The sequence below is a fragment of the Bos indicus genome, chromosome 7 (assembly GCF_029378745.1).
Source record: "Bos indicus isolate NIAB-ARS_2022 breed Sahiwal x Tharparkar chromosome 7, NIAB-ARS_B.indTharparkar_mat_pri_1.0, whole genome shotgun sequence".
In the NCBI taxonomy this organism is placed as follows: Eukaryota; Metazoa; Chordata; class Mammalia; order Artiodactyla; family Bovidae; genus Bos; species Bos indicus.
In genome coordinates this window covers 99,137,054-99,160,598 of record NC_091766.1, presented here as the reverse complement: position 1 = coordinate 99,160,598, position 23,545 = coordinate 99,137,054, and the positions used below count along the sequence as shown (strand labels likewise).

The window sequence follows — 23,545 nt, the reverse complement described above, 5'->3', positions numbered from 1 at the left end:
TAGTTCCCTGAGCAGGGATGGAATCTGAGCGCCCTGCATTGGAAGAGTGGACGGAGTCTCAGGCACTGGGCCACCAGGGAAGTGCCGAGATGCATTTTGACATAATTAAAGGTACAGCTGAAAATATTTAAGAGATGATATATGTGAGGATAGCAAATAGATTTTCTCACAGACACTGAGACAGCTTAGCGTTCAGGGTGTTTATATGGGATCCTGATGGTATTAATACCTTAGAAAGGAGAAGGAAGAAGGACGGGCAGAGAGAGACATCCAGCTGTGAAGTAGTCCAAACTGTCTTAACAGACCCAAGGGAGATCCTGAGGCTGAAGTTCCTGTTCAAAGATGTCCTGCTTTGGGCTAAAAGAGGAGTTGTTTCTATACTCCCTACACAATTAATCCTTGAATGTGGGCCCACACTCCCAATGGCATGACTTTCGCTGAAGCCAGCACACTGAAGTCAAGGAAACCCCTGAATATGTGTGTGTGTGCTCAGGCATATCCTGCTCTTTGTGACTGCATGGACTGTAGCCCACCAAGCTCCTCTGTCCATGGAATTCTCCAGGCAAGAATACTGAATTTAACCCAATACTTGTAGGTAAATATTATAGGCCACATCTCTGTATATACCAGTTAATTTGTTAAATAAATCTCAGTTGTATAAATAAGTGTATTTAGTAATATATGGTCAAGGAAAGTTAGTAAAACTGAAATGCATCTTGTTTACTAGAAGTAAAAAAGCTGAATACACACTGTATCTGAGAAGGAGTCAGTAACTTTTTCCTTATTAAAAAATAACAGGTTAGTTTCCATGAATAGTGACATTATTGGAAGTTTTCCAAATAAATGTTAATCTAAAATCATAAAATAATAAAACATGTCCTACATTAAGAAATTAAATAAAATGAACAAAATTTCTTTCACCCCTAAAAATAACTGTAGTTCATAGGAGATTTTAATGCCATAGAACCATCTTCAAAAGCTTCATGCAGAAAGTGGCCATTTTTTAGTGCTTTGTCATGACATTTCATGAGATTTGGCATGATATCTTATAATAACTTCATTTTGCTCACAAGAAAAAGAAATGAGGCTACTGCACAGGAAGAATTTGCAGTAAATCTTGAAAGAACTCAGTAGCTTGGCATTTATTGCCCATAGCTTCCTTTTGATTTAGCGGGTCTGCCCTTCAATATTTCTTTTCCCCAAATACTTGCCCAACTCTGTTTTTAAAACAGTTTATACTGGTGGCACATTTTACAGCCTTTGGCAGTTTGTGGCATATGTTATTGTGTCAGGATGGTCCACTCCAGTATATTTAGAGAAACTTCTGGACATCTTTGGTAGAACTCAATTATATTAAGAGTTTGTATCTCCAAGAAAGAAGCTCATGGTGCCATTTAGTGTTAATCCATGAAGGGCGTTTTTCTTTAAGTGTTGCTATGTATTTTACTTTCAGTTTGAAGGAGAACGATATCTAGAAGTGGACTTGGAATTTCTGGGTTTTATTTTTTAATTTATTGGAAGTACGAATGCTGAACTAGAAAGATAGGTGTTATAAAAGCAAAACATCCAGTAATTTTTATCATATCCTTGAATTTAAACATTGATGATAGAGTGTAATATTAACTAACGCTTAGACTTATTTTTGAGTGTTGCTATTTTCTATTTGAATATACATATTTCCTCTGAATTTCTAATTCCCCACTGAAGTTTTGATGTTCATTAACAGGAGATGGTTTATAACAATTCAGGATTTTCCATTAAATTCTATTGAAAATTTTCCTAGTAATAAAAGGTGATTTGACTTAAATGAAATAGTATTAATATTTCAGACTTTAAAATAGAAATTGATTAAAAGATGGCAGTTCCAAGATCTTATCACTAAAAAGCTCTCTTTGAATTATTGAGAACCATTTGTAAATGTGCATCAAGAAGTTTTCTTTCTTAAAGTTAAATTCATGTGTTCTAAAATAAAGTTTCTTTATTAATAGAGTTACATATAAAATCTAAGTGGAAAAAGTACCCTCTACAACTATACAGTAACTGTTCCTCACTACAAAGTATATCAAATATGTTTGATTTTTTCATGGTAAATAAGAATTTCAGAATTACACAGAATGGGATTAATTTATATCTGGTTTGCCTTTTTTGAAACTTTGGTAATAGTAACTCAGTAAGTAGTTATATTTAAAATGTCCCCCAAAGAGTTTAAAATATGAATGGAACTTATCTAAAATGACTAAAAAAGATGGGGAGGATTGCTTTATTCTATTATTATGATTGCTTTTATACGCTATGATTACATACATGCTAAGTAGCTTCAGTCGTGTCCGGCTCTTCGTGACCCCAAGGACTGTAGCCCATCAGTCTTCTCTGTCCATGGGATTCTTGTCTGTGAGGCAAGAATACTGGAGTGAGTTGCCATTTTTCCTCCAGGGGATCTTCCCAACCTCGGGATCGAACCCGTGTCTCTTGCATCTTCTGCATTGGTAGGCAGGCTGTTTACCACTAGCATGACCTGAAAAGCCCATTGGGTGATTATGTCTATATAAGCCTCTTGTTTCTACATGTGATTTTTATACCATTTGGTTTGGTTGATGTGTAAATTGAAGAAAACGATGCAGATAATAGTATGAAACAAAATTTACTTAATTTTGTGATTCCATTTCTTAAGACCCATGCGATACCTAGCTGATGTTGTGGAAATCCCCTAGCCCTAAACAGAAAAAGCCAAACATACTTTAAGTGTACAATCCAACAATTGTGCTCCTTGGTATTTTCCCCCCCAAATTTGAAAAGTTATATCCATATTTAAAACCTGCACATGGATATTTATGGCAGCTTCATTCATAATTGCCAAAATTTGGAAGCAACCAAGATGTCCTTTGGGCTTCCCTGATAAGTCGGTAAAGAATCTGCCTGCAATGCAGGAGACCCCAGTTCGATTCCTGGGTTGAGAATATCTCTGGAGAAGGGATAGGCTACCCACTCCAGTATTCTTGGACTTCCCTTGTAGTTCAGCTGGTAAAGAATCTGCCTGCAATGCAGGAGGCCTGGGTTTGACCCCTGGGTTGGGAAAAGCATCTGGCAAAGGAAATGGCTATCCACTCCAGTATTCTGTCCTGAAGAATTCCATAGACTGTATAGTCCATGGGATTGCAAATAGTCAGACGTGACTGAGCAACTTTCACTTCACTTCAAGATGTCCTTCAGAATATGTTAAGAGAAATAAAGTGTGATACATACAAACAACAAAATGCTCTGCAGCACTAAAAAGAAATGAGCTACCAAGCCATGAAAACAGATGAAGGAAACTTAATCTCACATTGCTGAGTTAAGGAAGCAAACCTGAAAGGGTACATACTGTATGATTCCAACTGCCTGACATTCTGCAAAAGGCAAAGCTATCGAGTCAGTTAAAAGAACAGTGATTGCCATGATTGTGAGAAGAAAGGGATGAATGGAGCACAAAGAAATTTTAAGGCATTGCAAATACTGTGTATGTTACCATAAAGATGGATATATGTCACTGTATTTTGTCCAGCCACAGAATGTGAAATATCAAGAGTGACTGAAATGCAAACTGTGGACTTCAGATGACTGCAATTTGTCCGTGTAGGTTCATCAGATGTAACAAATGTGTGACTCTGGTGGAGGATGTTGATGGAGAAGACTACGCATGTGTGAGGGCAGAAGTTATATGTACCTTCTTATTTTCACTGTGAACCTAGCACTGCTATAAGATAATTGTCTTAAAAAAATTCCTTCTTCCATAGAGTTTATATTGAGTACATGAGATAGTAAAAGAGAATAAGGTTAATAAATACAACACAGAGGGAAATTTAGACATTGTCAAGTGTTACGAAGATTATACTGTGTTAAGCCAAGGAAGGCATCTCTGAGGAGACAGCATCTGAGTTAAGACATGAAAACCAAGGAGAATCCAGCCATACAATTATTTACAAACTATCAATGCATTCAGGGAAGTTAGGAATTGTAAAGTTCTTAGTGGGAATGAATGAACAGAAATAATGATTGATGTGTATAATGGGTGTCCAGAGAGAATCAAGAAAACAAGATCTTTAAGAAGTTCACCTACATAAGCATGAATATGCCCTTCACTTTTAGAAGAAGTGAGGCAAACTCAGGTGGGTTCCTGAAATCTTCTGGGGTGGGAGCAGTTACCAATAGATGATTACTCTTATGTTTAACAAAAATATAAAGTAAATGGGCCATACAGTGAAGTACTGCATAGTGTATAAGTTAGGGAATGATTTGAAAAACAGGCTGATGTAAAAAGAATTGTACTTTTGAAATGTTAGTCTTTCAGAAGTATTGATAAATATTGGCTGTGTGGAAGGCAGGACAGAATAGAAATATAATACAAAGATACTGAATTGGTCTGTGGAAAGATGAGTATGCTTTTCTGGAGTACTGGCAATAGAAATAAAGAGGAAAGAACACATTAGCTAAAGTTGTAGAGGAAGAATTAATAAACTTTGAGAGTTGCATTTGATTTTAGAAGACAATATATACAAGGCTGTTAGATCACAAAAGAAAGAAACTGGAAAAAAAAAGAATGAAGGATCATCAAAGTTAAGTAGTCTATCAAGTAATCTAAAGATATATTAAAAAAAAAAGATCAATTAGGAGGTTATTGATAATCTTTAATGCAGAAAATTTGATTGTATGTTATAAAAAGATTGAGGTGGCATGGAGTGGCAGGTATGAAAAGAGATTATTGATCTGTAGTTCAATTGATCTGTTCCACTTAGCCACTGATATAGCCAGCCAAGATCACACAAAATTATAGAATGGCTTAGGGGAAATTAACAGAAAAACATGAAGGGGGATTAGTCATTTAAACCAAAAATTCTATATAATAGCTGCTTTCATTATACCAGTATAGCTCTTTATGATTGGACATATCACATGGTTATAAAATATAAAAATGTCTTAACAATTGTACAAAATCCATAGCTTTGGTATTAGCATTACATTTTAATGCTTGATAAAATTAAAGATGTCTTAACTAAAGCTATACTTAAAGGTGAGTAATATTCTATGGGAATTGACTAGCTGAAACCTTACATGGTGAAATGTTGATAATAGTGATAATAAATTAAAGTATAAAGAAACTCGAATCTTACTACCTAGTTTAATTTATTACTTTAGTCTATGTGTTTTTTCTGTTAAAAATGATGAGACATGAATGAAAAAGGAAAGTTTTGTTTCTTCAATTAAATAAAACCAGTACTATTTTGTATTTCCTCCCAATATTTTCTTTCTGTATAGTTTTAAAAATAGAATTGTATATATTCCATTGTCATATTTGAATGACAATTAATCTAGTAGTATATAAATGTATGTATCTCACAAGCTTACAAACAATCATAAAAGGACTTACCTTTGCCATTTGGCTGGCAGGTTGATCAAATTGCAAAATTTAATTTGGAGTCAGCTCTATTTATCCATCTTGGCATCAGAAGTCTTAGATCTATTCTCCCAAATAAAAGCTTTGAGGTGGAGATTTTGGGGCTGTAAGTTTATAAGGAAACAACAATGTAAATATATAAAGGAAAGAGAAAAGCAGGATTGAGGAGAAACAGAAAGTTGATTTTGATGCAGTTTAAATAAAGCCTTCAGTTGATCTCATGAGAAACAAGGCTGAGTTGGTGTTTTGGAATATTTTCCATTTGAGGCAAGGGAATGGAACTTTTGTACTCCCGCAATATCTGTCATAGGATTCAGGCCACTCTAGGGGGAAAAGGTATGTCTTGGCCAATTCTATTTGACTGAGGGCACTTTCTAGAAGAGTCTCCAACTGTTAACAGGTCGCAGGCAACACTCCTGGGGAAAAGACTGCCTGAATCCCGAAGAGAAGAATCCAGGTACATTATCTTTTCTCCCTATTTCAGAATCTCCCCAAGATAGCAGCAGAAACTTAATCTTTTGCAGGAGGTCAGTAATATATCTAAAGAACACCCAGAACAATTGTATATTACATAGTAGTAACTAAGTGTAAGTAAGTGTGTTAGTCACTCAGTGGTGTCTGACTCTTTGCAACCCCGTGGACTGTAGCCCGATAGTCTCCTCTCTCCATGGAATTTTCCAGGTAAGAATACTGGAGTGGATAAACATTCCCTTCTCCAGGGGATTTTCCTGACTCAGGAATCGAATCCAGGTCTCCTTCATTGCAGGTGAATTCTTTACCATCTGAGCCACCATAGAAGCCCAGCAGTTCCTAAGTATTTATTAAATGAGTAAGTTTTCCTTCTAGGTCTAAAGCAGACAAATATGGTTATCTATAGGCTACACTTGCTGGCAGGAGAAATTTAGCTAGACTACCTTTCCACTGATGGTGTAAGCTCAAAGTTTCCAGCTTCACATCAGAGTCTCTGGTTTAACTCACCATCTAATTGAGCCCTCTTCACCATTTCTTCATTGACATTGGTCTACGGTGCTTAAAATCCATGATGTAGGCATTCGTTCCTATCACCGAGTCCAAAATTAGTACTGTATTTTCCATTAATTGTATTGTGTGCTATTTTTAATTTGTAATTGTTTTATTTCATTTAATTTTATATATGTTGAGTATTCATAATGGTTTCTTGTAAGCTTTGTAAAGTATTTCAATTTGTCATAACGTTTCATTTGCGGTATGAAAATCTTTTAGCTATGACTCCTGGGCGTTTGTAATCAGGCCTATTGGGCATCTAGCAACTCTGTATTGTTCTTCTTTAGTTGAATGGAATGGGAAAGGATCACAGTTCTGTGTGGGTTTTGCTACTTCATTACTTCCCATATTTACTGAAATCACTTTTTAAAATTTTTATGCAAGTTGTGACATGCTCATTACCTCTTTCACTGTTTTGTAATTGTCCATTTATTTTTATCCGATAGCACAAAATAAGATTCAGTCCTTATTCTCAGGAACAAATTGACCTTTGTTTCCTGATGGGGACAACTCTGAGTAAAAAGCTGTCAGGTTTTGCTTTGTTTTGTTTTCAACTGACCCTTTCAAATTCTGTGAATCAGTTTTCAGAATGCTACTGGAAACAAGCATGTGCAAACACCTCCTTCATGCATCACTATCCTTCTTGCCACTAACAATCGCCTGCCAAACACACTTCTTTCTCCCGCTCCTGCTCACCATCACAGCCACACTAGCGGTTCCTCCAGGTATCGTCTTCTCTGTGCTGTATCTTTGGAGACCAGTGTGGTTTGTATCACATTGCATAATGATGGTATTCACATTATAGTTTTATTTTATCTATCTCCTTCACTAGAATTAGAGCTCCTAACAAGAAGCGAATAGGTCAAATTATTTTTTTATACAGAAAATGTCTAGCACAGTTATTTGTACATGGTAGGTACTCATGTTGTATATTGAATGACTGACGAGCTTCACACTTTTTCCAGGTGCTTTCAGTGTACATATATAGATATTTTTAAAATACAGTCTGCACTCTGTATCCTCCACCATTTTATATAAAGGACTTGAGCATCTGTGGATGTTGTTATCTATGATGATAGATCCCAGAACCAATCCCTCTCAGATACCAGGTGAGGACTGTATATCCAAATTAGACTTTTATCTTTTTTACTTTCAGATGAATGTAACCTCAGCGGGTAATGACAGAGGTGGAGAGGTGATATAACTCTAACTACAGAATAACAAGAATCAATGGTCACTATTAATAGCTCAGAAGAGGCAAGGAGTAAGAGTTTCAGAGGGAATGGAGACCAGCTAACACCCTGACTTTGGACTTTAGAAGTGTAAGAAAATAAATATCTGGAGTTTTAAGCCAACAGTTTGTGATAACTTTGTTACAGCAGGCCTAGGGGATTATATTTAGCCTATACGGTCTAATTAAACCATATAAATCTATCAAACAAATATCTGCATTTTGGCAAACTGATATATCATAATATACTTCTCTAAAGAAAGCTTTCTTTGGTCAGACAAGTCTGGGAAATAGTACATCTTTTATTATTAATTAAATGATTTATTTTAATTGGAAGATAATTACTTTATAATATATCTCTCTGTTTTTTAGATTGTGATGGTTGATTTTATGCATCAACTTGACTGGGTCACTGGTGCTAAGATATTTGACCAAACATTATAGTAGGTGCTTCTGTGAGGATATTTTTGGATGAGGTTAACTGAGATTAGCATTTTAATTGGTAGAGTAAAGCAGATTGCCCTTTAAAATGTGAGCAGGCTTCATCTAATCAGCTAAATAGAATGTATAAAACACATTTATTGGTTCTGTTTCTCTGACTGATGAAGAGATTTATTTTTATACATTGATTTATTTTCATACATTGACTCTAAGCATTTCTACAGTAAAGTGAAGTGAAGTCACTCAGTCGTGTCTGACTCTTTGCTACCCCGTGAACTGTAGCCCACCAGGCTCCTCTGTCCATGGGATTTTCCAGGCAAGAGTACTGGAGTGGGTTGCCATTTCCTTCTCCAGGGGATCTTCCCAACCCAGGGATCGAACCCAGGTCTCCCACATTGCAGGCAGATGCTTTAATCTCTGAGCCATCAGGGAAGTCCACAAATATTTCTTTGAGCCCCCTTTTTCTTGTGGGGGGGGGCAAGAATACTGGAGTGGCTTGCCATTCCCTTCTCCAGGAGATCTTCCAGACCCATGGATTGAACCTGGGTCTCCTGACTGTAGGAAGACGCTTTACTGTCCGAGCCACCAGGGAACACCCACCTTTTTAAAAAATTTGGTTACTAAAATATTTATTCACCGAATTCCTATAAAATCACATCCAGGTGTTTTGCACTTGGGAAATGCACACACACACACACACGTATACATAAATACATAGTTGAAACATGTAGGAGTATAGCTGCAGAAACCTTGTCAAGCAGTGTCATGTAACCAGTAAACTCTAGTGTTGTCTGTGACAGCTACTCAATCATTACTCAAAACCCACAACCACCTGGAAGTAAGTATTATTCTGGCTTTTCAAGAGACAGGATTTCTGTGGGTCCTGACCAGTCTATGCTACATTGATCTTTCTGACCAACATATGGACCCAAAGTATAATTTCAATTGTAGGAATAATGTCCTCCAAAGAACACACAGAATAGCCCAACAGGTCTAACTTAATGGAGGTGATAGCTCCCCATGGATTTTGGTTATTTAAACACAGTTAACAGTTGGGAATCCTTGATCAAAGGAACTATATACAAAATTATATGAATGCAAATGACATTAAAAGCTATGTTACTGCTCATAAAAAATGGTTATTCTAAGTAGTAGTATTCACATAAAGATTGGATTTCAGTGATGGAAATGGGAATTTTATACCAGTGATCAAATTGAAGAGTTTTTGTGTGCTATCTTTTGAAGCATGAAACCCTTTCATAATCATTCTATTGTTAACTGCCTTTTCCTTTATTGATTCACTGCTCCTGTCAGATTATTTCTATATTTACTCAAGATTGACTTGTACTATATTTTTATGAACAGACTTTGTAATATACCATACAAATGCATTTGCACAGTTTTATAGGATTAACTATTGTGCTTCCTTGAGAAAACTTTTATCTTTTTTTTTTTCTTGCAAGGAGTGTGCATTGTTTTTTATAATTTGATTTTATTATTCACTTTAAGTGCATGTCGTTTTCTTTGGGGAGATTTCTGTTTTAATTTATTTCTGCTTTGGATTATGTCTCTTTCTACTATTACATTAATCATATTGACTCAAGAGCTTAATGGGAAGTGTGGATATTCTGACCTAGGAACAGCAACTGTGAAGTAGTTTGGCTTTACAAAATCAATCAGGAAACCAACAAATCACTTCAATGACTTTCATCTTCCAAGAGACTAAGTGTGTAAATCATGAGAAGGTAGTAAGCTTTTGCACTTGAGAGAATGATATGAATTAAAGAGCATATCAGAGGAAAGTGGGTTGCCATCTAGCTGAGACAAATGCTTAAGAAAAATTAAAGGGAGAGACTTAAAAGTGTGAGTAAATTATATCATTAAACATTGGTCTTGTATTCTGTTCTCTTTAATTCTGATATTACATTTTGAATTGGGCAATTAGTTTTAATTTTGTTAATTCTCACCTGTGTGTTTCCAAAATGTCCAAGTGGATAGACTTATTTTCTAAAGTAGTTACTTTCAGTGACTAAAATTGATTAATTTAGTACTGGGTACTCTTTTGTGATCTTCACTGTTACAAACATTAAGTAATGATGTTGAATCTGTATTTTCTATTGTCCAAATAACTGCATATTGCATAATGAAATGATTAGATGGACTATCTCTAACTATGAAATGCAAAAAGGTAAATATTCAGTTAGCTGTAAATTACCTGCCATTGTTATTACTAAGATTACACCACTCTAATGGCAGAAAGCAAAGAGGAACTAAAGAGCCTCTTGATGAAGGTAAAAAAGGAGATTGAAAACACTGGCTTAAAATTCAGCATTCAAAAACTCAACTAAGATTGTGGCATCCAGTCCCATCACTTCATGGCAAGTAGATGGGAAAAAATGGAAATAGTGACAGAATTTATTTCCTTGGGCGCCAAAATCACTGTGGACAGTGACTGCAGCCATGAAAGTAAAAACTGTTTGCTCCTTGGAAGAAAAGCTATGACAAACCTAGACAATGTATTAAAAAGCAGAGACATCACTTTGCCGACAAAGGTCTATCTAGTCAAAGCTATGGTTTTAACAGTAGTAATGTACAGTTGGACCAGAAAGAAGGCTGAGTGCCACAGAATTGATGCTTTCAAATTGTGGTGCTAGAGAAGACGCTTGAGAGTTCCTTTGACATCATGGATATCAAACCAGTTAATACTAAAGGCAATCAACCCTGAATTTTCATTGGAAGGACTGAAGCTAAACTGAAGTTCTCAATTTGTCCACTTGATGGGAAGAGCCGACTCATTAGAACAAACCCTGATGCTGGGAAAGATTGAAGGCAGGAGGAGAAGGGGGCAACAGAGGATGAGGTCGTTGGATGGCATCACTGACTCAATGGACATGGGTTTGGGCCAGCTCAAGGGGCAGGGCAGTACAGGACAGGGAAGCCTGATATCCTCCTGTCCATGGGGTTGCAAAGAGTTGGACACAACTGAGCGACTAAACAATAACAAATAATTCAGTATACAGGCATGCGTGCTCAGTTGCTCAATTGTGTCTGAGCTACAGCCCACCAGTCTCCTCTATCCATGGGATTGTCCAGAAAAAATATTGGAGTGGGAAAGACCATTCCCTCTAGGGGAATCTTCCCAACCCAGGGATCCAACTCATGTCCCCTCGTTGAAGATGCATTCGGTACCACTGAGCCACCAGGGAAGCCCAGTATACAGGCACTCAAGTTTTAATGTATTGTGATAAGCAATTTTATGTTTACTAAGAAATAACAAAGAGTATTCCTTTTTTTAAAATAAAATGTGCAAACATATTTAGGTGATAATTATTCAGAAACTTTAGTAGTGTTTAGTGCCATCAGAAAGAACTTTCAGAATTTATTATCACCAATGAGAATACATCTCTGTTAAATATTTTATCTCTGTTAAATATTAGATCACCAAAGGAACAGGTCTAGCCAGGAAAAAGAAAAAAAAAAAAAAAAACTCCTTTTCAATTGTATTGGTTAAATTGAAATATCTGAGCATGTTGTACTTTTCAAAGTTGGAAATATGAAAGCTTAACTGAAGTAATTGCAGGTATAAAAATTTTGTGAAGTAAAAATCTTCACAACTCAAAACCTGTGGGACACTTTAAAAGCAGTCCTAAGGGGAAAGTTCATAGCAATACAGGCATACCTCAAGAAACAAGAAAAAAGTCAAATAAATAACCTAACCCTACACCTAAAGCAACTAGAAAAGGAAGAAATGAAGAACCCCAGGGTTAGTAGAAGGAAAGAAATCGTAAAAATTAGAGCAGAAATAAATGCAAAAGAAACAAAAGAGACCATAGCAAAAATCAACAAAGCCAAAAGCTGGTTCTTTGAAAGGATAAATAAAATTGACAAACCATTAGCCAGACTCATCAAGAAACAAAGGGAGAAAAATCAAATCAATAAAATTAGAAATGAAAATGGAGAGATCACAACAGACAATACAGAAATACAAAGGATCATAAGAGACTACTATCAACAATTATATGCCAATAAAATGGACAACGTGGAAGAAATGGACAAATTCTTAGAAAAGTACAACTTTCCAAAACTCGACCAGGAAGAAATAGAAAATCTTAACAGACCCATCACAAGCACAGAAATTGAAACTGTAATAAAAAATCTTCCAGCAAACAAAAGCCCAGGTCCAGACGGCTTCACAGCTGAATTCTACCAAAAATTTAGAGAAGAGCTACACCTATCCTGCTCAAACTCTTCCAGAAAATTGCAGAGGAAGGTAAACTTCCAAACTCATTCTATGAGGCCACCATCACCCTAATACCAAAACCTGACAAAGATCCCACAAAAAAAGAAAACTACAGTCCAATATCACTGATGAACATAGATGCAAAAATCCTTAACAAAATTCTAGCAATCAGAATCCAACAACACATTAAAAAGATCATATACCATGACCAAGTGGGCTTTATCCCAGGGATGCTAGGATTCTTCAATATCCGCAAATCAATCAACTTTAATTTTATTTAAAAAAATAAAATTTACATTTGTTATTCCTGTTTAAATGTGTTACCAACAAAGGTTCGTTTAGTCAAAGCTATGGTCTTTCCAGTAGTCATGTATGGATGTGAGACTTGGACTATAATGAAAGCTGAATGCCAAAGAATGGATGCTTTTGAACTGTGGTGTTGGAGAAGACTCTTGGACTGCAAGGAGATCCAACCAGTCCATCCTAAAGGAGATCAGTCCTGGGTGTTCATTGGTAGGACTGATTTTGAAGGTAAAGCTCCAGTACTTTGGCCACCTCATGCAAAGAGTTGACTCATTGGAAAAGACCCTGATGCTGGGAGGGATTGGGGGCAGGAAGAGAAGGGGACAAAAGAGGATGAAATGGCTGGATGGCATTACTGACTCAAGGGACATGAGTTTGAGTAAACTCTGGGAGTTGGTAATGGACAGGGAAGCCTGGCGTGCTGCAGTCCATGGGGTCACAATGAGTCAGACATGACTGAGCGACTGAACTGAGCTGAACTGAACTGATTCCTGTATTAGATTTGAATTTTAAGAAAACATGATACAGAAGAATTGATACAGAAGCAAAGTCAGCAGAATGGCAGATGCAAAGCTTCCCTTTGTCTCTGTCCTCAATCTGCAACTAATAAACATCCACCACTCAACAGAGGTGCCTCTGCCCATCGAACCAGGGCACCAGAGAATTCTATACATTTGTATGCATAAAGATTTTTGTTGTTGTTTATTTGCTAAGCCATTCTGACTCTTTTGTGACCCCATGGATTGTGACCCCATTGGAAAAGCCCTGCTAGGCTCTTCTGTCCATGGGATTTTCCAGGCACGAATACTAGAGTAGGTTGCCATTTCCTTCTCCAGGAGAGCTTCCCAACCAAGGGATCAAGCCTGCATCTCCTACACTGGCAGATGTATCCTTTACCACTGAGCCACGAGGGAAGCCCACACCTAAAGGTGGGTGACTAGAAAACACAGAAGAGGTGGAGCCATAGGGAATAAAAGAGGCAGTGCCTTAACCCCAGCCTCTACCCACAGAAGCAGCGCCTGCTGCCCCAGAGGCCTGACTCCTGGCCACAGTGGTGCCTATGGCCACAGGTAATTGGGCAACAATGGCAGTGGGGCCTGAGACTCCATCCCTGCAGTCACTGAGGTGTTCATGACCCCGGAGCCTTGCCCCCTCCACCTGCACTAGCAGAGCCTGTGACCCTTACAGAAGTCAGACATGGCAGAAGGACCCAGGTGATTCCAGCTCCCAAATACCCCTGTGGAGGTGGAGCCTGTGAGTCAAGGTATCCCACATATAGTGCAAAAGCCCACCATTCCAGTGCCCAGGCAGATGCCAGTGCCACTGGCAGCAGAAAGACACTAAGAACCCTGAAGGCACAAGAGGCGATAACGTGGCCATGACCCAACACCTCTTACAGACATGCTGTAAAATGCTGACTCTCATAGAAAATGACTCTCATGTAAAATGCCTTACATGACTCTCACATTAAATGCCTCCAACCAGAGGCAGCTTGGGTAAGAGAATCCAAAACCTCTTTGAGAGCACCACCCACTGGAATACAAGAAAGGCCTCCAATTTCTAACCTATGGCGTCATGAGAATCAGGTAGAAAGGTACCATTACTTCAGATCGGCCAGCAGAGGAACAACTTGTCAAACACCGGAAAGAATCACAGTAAGATTCACCAGGAAGAATCACACTGTGCCACAAAAAGAAAACAAAATTCTCCAGAAACCAAGCTTAACGCCGTGGAATGTTGCACCATGGAGTGTTGAGAACTCAAAATAGCTGTCATGAAGGAACTCAGTGAACTGCAAGAACACGCAGGCAGTTCGTTGAGCTCAGAATAAAATTAATGAACAGAATAAGTACTTCGCCAAAGAGACTGAAAGTTTGAAAAAGAATCAAGTAAATTCTGGAGCTGAAGGGCACAATAAATGAGATGAAAAATGCATTAAAAAGCATCAGAAATAGAGCAGACCATATGGAAGAGGGAATTAGTAAGATCTATGATGGAAATCTAGAAATAATACAAGTAGAAGAGGAAAGAGAAATGAAAAAATATTGAAGAAATTGTATAATTTATTCAGCCATTTTAGAAAGGGAAATATTAAAGTAAACGGTATCCCAGAAGAGGAGGATAAGCAGAGGGTTTATTTAAAGAAATAACAGTTGAAAACTTCCTCAAACTGGGGAAGGAACTGTATATACAAATCCAGGAAACTAAGAGAATACATAATTACCTCAGTGCAAAAAGACCTTCATGAAGACATATTACATTAAAATTGTCAAAAATCAAAGACAAAGAAAGAAATTTAATGGTAGCTAAGGAAAGAAAAAACAAAGAGTGGTAATTTACAAAGGAACTGCCATTAGACTATCAGCAGATTTCTCAGTGAAAACTCTGCAGGCCAAAAGAGAGTAGAATGACATTCTCAAAATGCTGAAAGACTAAAAACTGTCACACAAGATTACTGTGTCTGGAGAAATTATCATTCAGATACAAAGGAGCAGTACTTTCCCAGACAAACAGAAGCTGTCTTGTTCAATCATTCAGTCATCTCTGACTCTTTGAGACCCCATGGACTGCAGCATGTCAGGCTTCCCTGTCCTTCACCATCACCTGGAGCTTGCTCAAACTCATGTCCATTGAGACAGTAATGCCATACAACCATCTCTTCCTCTGTTGTCCCCTTCTCCTCCTGCTTCCAGTCTTTGCAGCATCAGGGTCTTTTCTAAGGAGTCAGCTCTTCCCATCAGGTGGCCAAAGTATTGGGAGCTTCAGTTTAGCATCAGTTCTTCCAATGAATATTCAGGACTGATTTCCTTTAGGATGGACTGGTTGGATCTCCTTGCAGTCTAATGGACTCTCAAGAGTCTTCTCCAACACCACAGTTCAAAAACATCAATTCTTTGGCGCTCAGCCTTCTTTATGGTCCAATTCTCACATCCATACATGACTACTGGAAAATGAAAGCTTTGACTTTATGGACCTTTGTTGGTAAAGTAATGTCTCTGCTTTTTAATATGCTAGCTAGGTTTGTCATAGCTTATCTTTCAAGGAGTAAGCATCTTTTAATTTCATGACTGCAGTCACAGTCCATAGTGATTTTGGAGCTGAAGAAAATGAAGTATGTCACTATTTCTGTTTTTTCCCCATCTATTTGCATGAAGTGATGAGACCAGATGCAATGATCTTTGTCTTTTTGAGTTTCAAGCCAGTTTTTTCACTCTCCTCTTTCACTTTCATTAAGAGGCTCTTTAGTTCCTCTTCATTTTTTGCCATAAGGGTGTTGTCATCTGTGTATCTGAGGTTATTAATATCTCTCCCGAAAGTCTTGATTCCAGCGTATGCTTCATCCAGCCTGGCATTTTGTATGATGTACTCTGCATCTAAGTTAGATAAGCAGGGTTACAATATACAGCCATGACATACTCCTTTCCTGATTTTGAACCAGTCCATTGTTCCATGTCTGGTTCTAACTGTTGCTTCTTTGACCTGCATACAGGTTTCTCAGGAGACAAGTAAGGTGGTCTGGTATTCCAGAAGCTGAGGGAGTTCATAAACACTAGACCTTTATAACAAATGTTGAAAGGTGTTCTTCTACTACAAACATAAGGGGAAAAGTACAGTAAATTTTGAGTAAGATAGAATCAGAAACGTACAACTGCTAATCAGAACAGGTGTTTAAACACATTATAATTTAAAGGTTAAAAGTAGAAAAAGGGGAAAAAAATCACTACAGCTACTTCAATTTGGTAACGAATTCCAAATATAAAAAGGATAATTTGGGAGAACAAAAACACAAAAGGGAAAGAGGGAAAAGATAGAACTTGTATAGATAAATAAAGCTATAAATGAGTCTATCATCAGATAAAGGACCATTTTATCTGTGAGATGTTTTATACAAACATCATGGTAACAGCAAGTAATAAATCTAGAGCAGAGACACAAAGCATAAAAAAGGGGAAACAGAAAGACATGATAGAAAACCACCAAAATACAATGGCAGACAGAAACACGAGAAAAAGAAACAGTGGAGATAGAGAACAACCAGAAAGCAAAAGATGAAATGGCAGGGTACTAGGTCCTCATCTGTTTATAGTTGCCCTAACTGTAAAGTGAGTTTACCGATCAAAAGGTAGAGTAGTTGCATTGATTAAAAAATAAAGCCAAATTATATGCTGCCTCTGGGAAACTCAACTCAGCTAAAAAGATAAAAATAGTTTCAAAGTGAGGGGATGGAAGATGATACTCCAAGCTGATGGCACCAAAAGAAAGTGGGTATAGCTATACTCATATCAGGCAAGATAAACTTCAAGCTAAAAGAAGTAACAAGAGACAAAGATGGACAGTATATAATGATAAAGGGGACAATTCATCAGAATGCGTAGCAAAAAGTAAGACATAACAATTATTAATATATATGAACCTACCATAGGAGTACCAACATATATAAAGTAATTATTAGTAGACCTAAATGGAGAAATTGACAGTAATAAAATAATGTGCTTATATGCCATGAAATGTCCAGTCATGCCACTTGTCCATTTTAAAAGTAAGGTACTTTAATACATCACTTACAGTAATGGATAGATCATCCAGAATGAAAGTCAATAAGAACAGACTTAAATAAAACATTTATCCAGGTGGATTTGATAGATTTGTATAGAATATCTCATCCAAATAAAGGAAAGTATACAATTTTTTTAACTGCCCATGAAACTGGTCAAGAATAGACCATACATTTATGACCAACCTAGATAGCATATTCAGAAGCAGAGACGTTACTTTGCCAACAAATGTTCGTCTAGTCAACGCTATGGTTTTTCCTGTGGTCATGTATGGATGTGAGAGTTGGGCTGTGAAGAAGGCTGAGCACTGAAGAATTGATGCTTTTGAACTGTGGTGTTGGAGAAGACTCTTAAGAGTCCCTTGGACTGGAAGGAGATCCAACCAGTCCATTCTGAAGGAGATCAGCCCTGGGATTTCTTTGGAAGGAATGATGCTAAAGCTGAAACTCCAGTACTTTGGCCACATGCGAAGAGTTGACTCATTGGAAAAGACTCTGATGCTGGGAGGGATTGGGGGCAGGAGGAGAAGGGGACGACAGAGGATGAGATGGCTGGATGGCATCACTGACTCGATGGACGTGAGTCTGAGTGAACTCCGGGAGTTGGTGATGGATAGGGAGGCCTAGCGTGCTGCGATTCATGGGGTCGCAAAGAGTCGGACACAACTGAGCGACTGATCTGATCTGATCTAAGACACAAAACAAAGTCTGAACAAATTTAAGAAGATTGAAATAAAAATAAGCATCTTTTTCAATCACAGTGATATGAAACTAGAAATCATATACAAGAAGAAAGCTGGAAAAATCACAAATACTTCGAGACTGAAAAACGTGCTACTGACCAGCTGTTCAGTAGGTCAGTGAAGAAATCAAAGATACAGAGAATAACACAGGTCAACTAGCAAGGTCTACTGGTTACATATGGAACAACAGCCAGTAATAGCAAAATAAACATTTCTCCAAAAATGAGATATTTACCAAAATTGTCCATAGCTTTTATCATAAAACACAATTTACCAAATTTAAGGAGTTTAAAATATACAGAGTGTCTTCTCTGTTCTTGAAGGAATCAAATTAAAATGGACATCAGGAAAATCTCTAAACGTGGAATATTTTTAAAAATCCAGTTAGAAAATGGGCAAGTGTCATGACTGGACATTTCAGTGGTGAGGATATGCAGATGGTAGTAGATAAGCACATGCAAAAACACTCAACATCATTAGACAAATTAAAATCATAATGAGATATTGCTATATAGCCATCCAAATGGCTAAAATAGAGTGCAAATATGAAATAATGGAAAGGATGTAGAGAACCTGTATAATATTTCCATTGACAGTGATAATGGAACATGGCACAGTCACTCTAGAAAGTACTTTGGCAGTTTTCTATGAAACTAGAGCTGTAATTACAATTCAACCTACCAATTGCTCTACTCGCTGTTTATTCCAGAGAGAAGAAAACTTGTATTCACACAAAATCTGTACATGAATATTCATAATAGCCAACCTTATTCTTAATAGCATCAAACTGGAGACATCCCAGATATCCTTCAACAAATAACAAAACAACTGTAATAAATATATACCATGAAATATTATTCCGCAATAACCAGTCATGCACCATTAATAGACACAATGACTTGGATGAATCTCCAAAGAATTATGTTGCATGAAAGCCACTCTCAAAAGTTATATAATGTATGATTCCATTTATGTGAGTTTTGAAACACACTTTAGAAATGGCGAATGTATTATCGATTGCCTAGATTTAGTGAGGGTAAAGGAAGGGCAAGAAGATATGATTAAAATGGCAAAAACCACCACAATATTGTAAAGTAATTAGCCTCCAATTAAAATAAATAAATTAATTTTAGAAAAAAAGGCAGCAGATATCCTTGTGGTCAAGGAACTATTTAGTATCTTGGTTATAAGAGTTGATTCAAGAAACTACACAGGCAACAGAAATGTATGTGTGCACACACAGACACAGGGAAATAAGTAGAAGTGAAACTGAGGAAGTGTAAGTAAGATCAATAGATTGTATCAATGTCAGTATCCTAATATGATATTATACAAGTTTTTAAAAATATTGCCAATCTGGGAGACTGGATAAAGGGTAAATAAAATTTCTTGGTATTTTTCTTAAGATAGCATATTAATTTCGGGTTAATTTAAGAAAAATGACAACTGAAAATGTATGATGAAATGCTTGATATTTAAATATTTTTTAATTTGTATAAAGATTAAAATCACAGAGAGCTACTTAAAATATGAATCTAAATATGCCATTCATCTTACAACTTAGACTCTATAAAAATCATGCCTTATACTTTAATCAAAATGATAATAAGTTTCCTTGTCTCTCTGATGCTCTAACTTTCCTGTCACTTATGTTTTATGTTAATATTTATGATGTTCTGTGCATTTATATTATCCCACACTGGCTTTTTGAATGTGTGATCTCTGAGATGCCTTTCTATTCACCTTTTCACCTGATGAACTCCTTTATGCCTATTTAAATTGATTCTAGATTGAGAAAACTATCATGACTCTTTCACTCTTTCCCCTCATCCCTTCAACCTCTATGTTTTTATAATACTCTTTCCATATCTTCACTTATTTCATTGTATTATAAGTGAAAAAAGGAATCTACTTGGGGAAGCTATTTTAGTCTTCCTACTCTGCCTCATGGGAACAGAAATTATAAATCCCAGAACTAAGCATAGTTGGCATATCACAGACATTCAAAAAATATTGATTAAATAACAGTATGCCAACTCATATATATGGAGTTTAGAAAGATAGTGATAATAACCCTATATGCGAGACAGCAAAAGAGACACAGATGTAAAGAACAGTCTTTTGGACTCTGTGGGAGAAGGCGAGTGTGGGATCATTAGAGAATAGCATTGAAACATGTATATTATCATATGTAAAATAGATCTCCAGTCCAGGTTCAGGTTCGAGCACCATGAGACAGGGTGCTCAGGGCTGGTGCACTGGGATGACTCTGAGGGATGGGATGGGGAGGGAGGTAGGAGGAGGGTTCAGGATGGGGAACACATGTATACGCATGACTGACTCATGTCAATGTATGGCAAAAACCATTACAGTATTGTAAAGTAATTAGCCTCCAATTAAACTAAATTTAAAAAAAAAAGAGAGAAAAACAAACAAACAAACAAAAAGAAAATGGGAGTTTTAGATTTAATTTTAAAACATTCTTTCTAAAATTTTAGTACCATGAGACTTACGTGCAGAATTTGTGTTGCAGAACTCCTTTCTGTATACAATTTTTCTGCATAATTTCAACTTAAAGCAATTTAAATGACTTCCTAAGATTCATGTTTTACAGCTCTTTCCCTTATGATTTTGATGGAATGCACTGATAATTACTTATATTCACACCAGGAGATTACAGTAAATATAATTGCTAGGGTGGTATTCCTCTTATGAAATTATACCCAAGCATCCCTAAGGAAGAAGAGCTTTTGAAACTCATATGTTCTAAAATTATTTTTTAAATTTACTTTTACCAACCCATCAACTCTTCATTTCAGACTATCTTCTAGTACACATGGCACTGATATTCAGTGTATTAATGCAGATCTGTAGCTGCCAAAGTATTTTTTAGTGTGCATAAGGAAGTTAATATAAATTTTAAAATATCTTGAATTGGAATCAGTAAACTTCTGTTCAAATCCAGAAGGCAGATTAATAACTGTGTGACCTTGAGAAAATCAATGCTTTTGAACCCATTCCTTCATTAATAAATTTTTGGTGCACCTCAAAGTATGTTTTGAGGATTTAGTAACCTGAGGATATAAATACTTGTGATATTTGATGGAAAATAATACACATCATGAGGTTCTGTAAATTTCACATTTGCTTTTATCACCTGTTACATATATATGATTTTGTGTAAATTCACTGACACGTTGTGTGTTTGTGTATACTGAAGCATGGCAGCTCTATAGTACATGGAAAATAAATGCCTAAACCTTGTAAAGGGCACAAATCCTTAGAATGTATGCACAATATAGTTTTATTTTGTTATTATACATTCATTTGGGGAGATATATTCAAGATTTTTTAATAAAATGTGATGATTACTGTGGAAATTTTGTCTTATAAAGTACTCACAACATTTTAATTCATTCTATGTTATGTATATACTGTTATTTTTGACAATCCCTTTTTGTAAATTTGTAATTGTGCTGATGCTCTGTTGTTAGGTGCAGCTATACTAAGAATTCAGAGAAGGCGATGGCACCCCACTCCAGTACTCTTGCCTGGAAAACCCCATGGACGGAGGAGCCTGGTGGGCTGCAGTCCATGTGGTTGCTAAGTCGGACACAACTGAGCGACTTCACTTTCACTTTTCACTCGCATGCATTGGAGAAGGAAATGGCAACCCACTCCAGTGTTCTTGCCTGGAGAATCCCAGGGACAGTGGAGCCTGGTGGGCTGCCATCTATGGGTCGCACAGAGTCGGACACGACTGAAGTGACTTAGCAAATACTAAGAATTGCTCTGTCTTCTCAGAGAAATTTCCCCTTTATCATTATGTATGCCCCTTCTTATGTAATACCTCTGATACCTTCCTTTACTTTGAATTCTGCCTTGTTTGAGATTAATATATCTACTCCCATTTCTTTTTTTTTTAATTATTTTATTATTATTTTTTTACTTTACAATATTGTATTGGTTTTGCCATACATCAACATGCATCCGCCACAGGTGAACACGTGTACACGTGTTCCCCATCCTGAACCCCCCTCCCACCTCCCATACTATCCCTCTGGGTCATCCCAGTGCACCAGCTGCAAGCTTCCTGTATCCTGCATCGAACCTGGACTGGCGATTCGTTTCTTATATGATATTATATATGTTTTAATCCCATTCTCCCAAATCATCCTCCGCCTCCCTCTCCCACAGAGTCCAAAGACTGTTCTATACATCTGTGTCTCTTTTGCTGTCTCACATACAGGGCTGTCATTACCATCTTTCTAAATTCCATATATATGTGTTAGTATACTATATTGGTGTTTTTCTTTCTGGCTTACTTCACTCTGTATAATAGGCTCCAGTTTCATCCACCTCATTAGAACTGATTCAAATGTATTCTTTTTAATGGCTGAGTAATACTCCATTGTGTATATGTACCACAGCTTTCTTATCCATTCATCTGCTGATGGGCATCTAGGTTGCTTCCATGTCCTGGCTATTATAAACAGTGCTGCGATGAACAGTGTGGGAGAGGGAGAGGGTGGGGAGATTTGGGAGAATGGCATTGAAACATGTATAATATCATGTATGAAACGAGTCGCCAGTATGAAACGAAACTTCATTTCGATATTTGGCAAAACTAATACAATATTGTAAAGTTTAAAAATAAAATAAAAATTTAAAAAAAAAGCAAAAAAAAAAAAAAAAAAAAACCACAATGAGGTACCATTTCATGCCAGTCAGAATGGCTGCAATCCAAAAGTCTACAAGCAATAAATGCTGGAGAGGATGTGGAGAAAAGGGAACCCTCTTACACTGTTGGTGGGAATGAAAACTAGTACAGCCACAAAGGAGAACAGTGTGGAGATTCCTTAAAAAACTGGAAATAGAACTGCCATATGACCCAGCAATCCCACTGCTAGGCATATACTCCCATTTCTTTTGATTAGCATTAGCATATTTTCCTTTATCCACTTCTTTTAATCTGCATTTGTCTTTATATTTTAATAGGTCTACAGTAGACAACATATGGTTGTGTCTGTTGTTTGATTCACTCTGATAACCTCTATCTGTTTAATTGGTGCATTTAGATCATCGTCATTCAATGATTCTTTATAAAGTTGGATTAATATCCACTGTTACAGTTTTCTATTTGTTTCTCTTGTTTGTTTTTATTTTTGTCTTCCACTCTGTCTCTGCCTTTTGTGGATTTAATTGAACATTTTTCTATTATTCCATTTTTCTCTTTTCTTGCTGATAGATGTATAGTCACTCAATTGTGTCCTATTCTTTGCAGTGCTTTGGACTATAGCCCGCCAGGCTCCTTTGTTCTTGGGATTTTTCAGGCAAGAATACTGAAATGGATTGCCATTTCCTTCTACAGGGAATATTCCCGACCCAGGGATTGAATCCAGGTCTCTTGCATTGCAGGCAGATTCTTTACTGTCTGAGCCACCAGGAAATCAACACTGAATATTCATTGGAAGAAGTGATGCTCAAGCTCCAAGACTTTGGCCAACTGATGTGAAGAGCTGTCTCATTGGAAAAGACACTGATGCTGGGAAAGATTGAGGGCAGAACGAGAAGGGGA

At 37.0% G+C, this 23,545-nt stretch overlaps 1 long non-coding RNA gene across 2 annotated transcripts in view; it reads right to left on the bottom strand.

Moving 5' to 3' along the window:
* The window catches only part of LOC139184235 (uncharacterized), a 54,546-nt gene that overhangs the window by 2,994 nt on the left and 28,007 nt on the right, over nucleotides 1-23,545 (bottom strand). Inside the window, exons 2-3 of one of the 2 annotated variants that reach the window (XR_011567819.1) lie at nucleotides 5,405-5,535; nucleotides 2,305-2,389 (exon numbers count right to left, since the gene is read on the bottom strand). This is a non-coding gene — a long non-coding RNA (uncharacterized lncRNA). The remainder of the gene's footprint in view (nucleotides 1-2,304; nucleotides 2,390-5,404; nucleotides 5,536-23,545) is intronic. The other variant, XR_011567820.1, reaches the window with a different exon arrangement.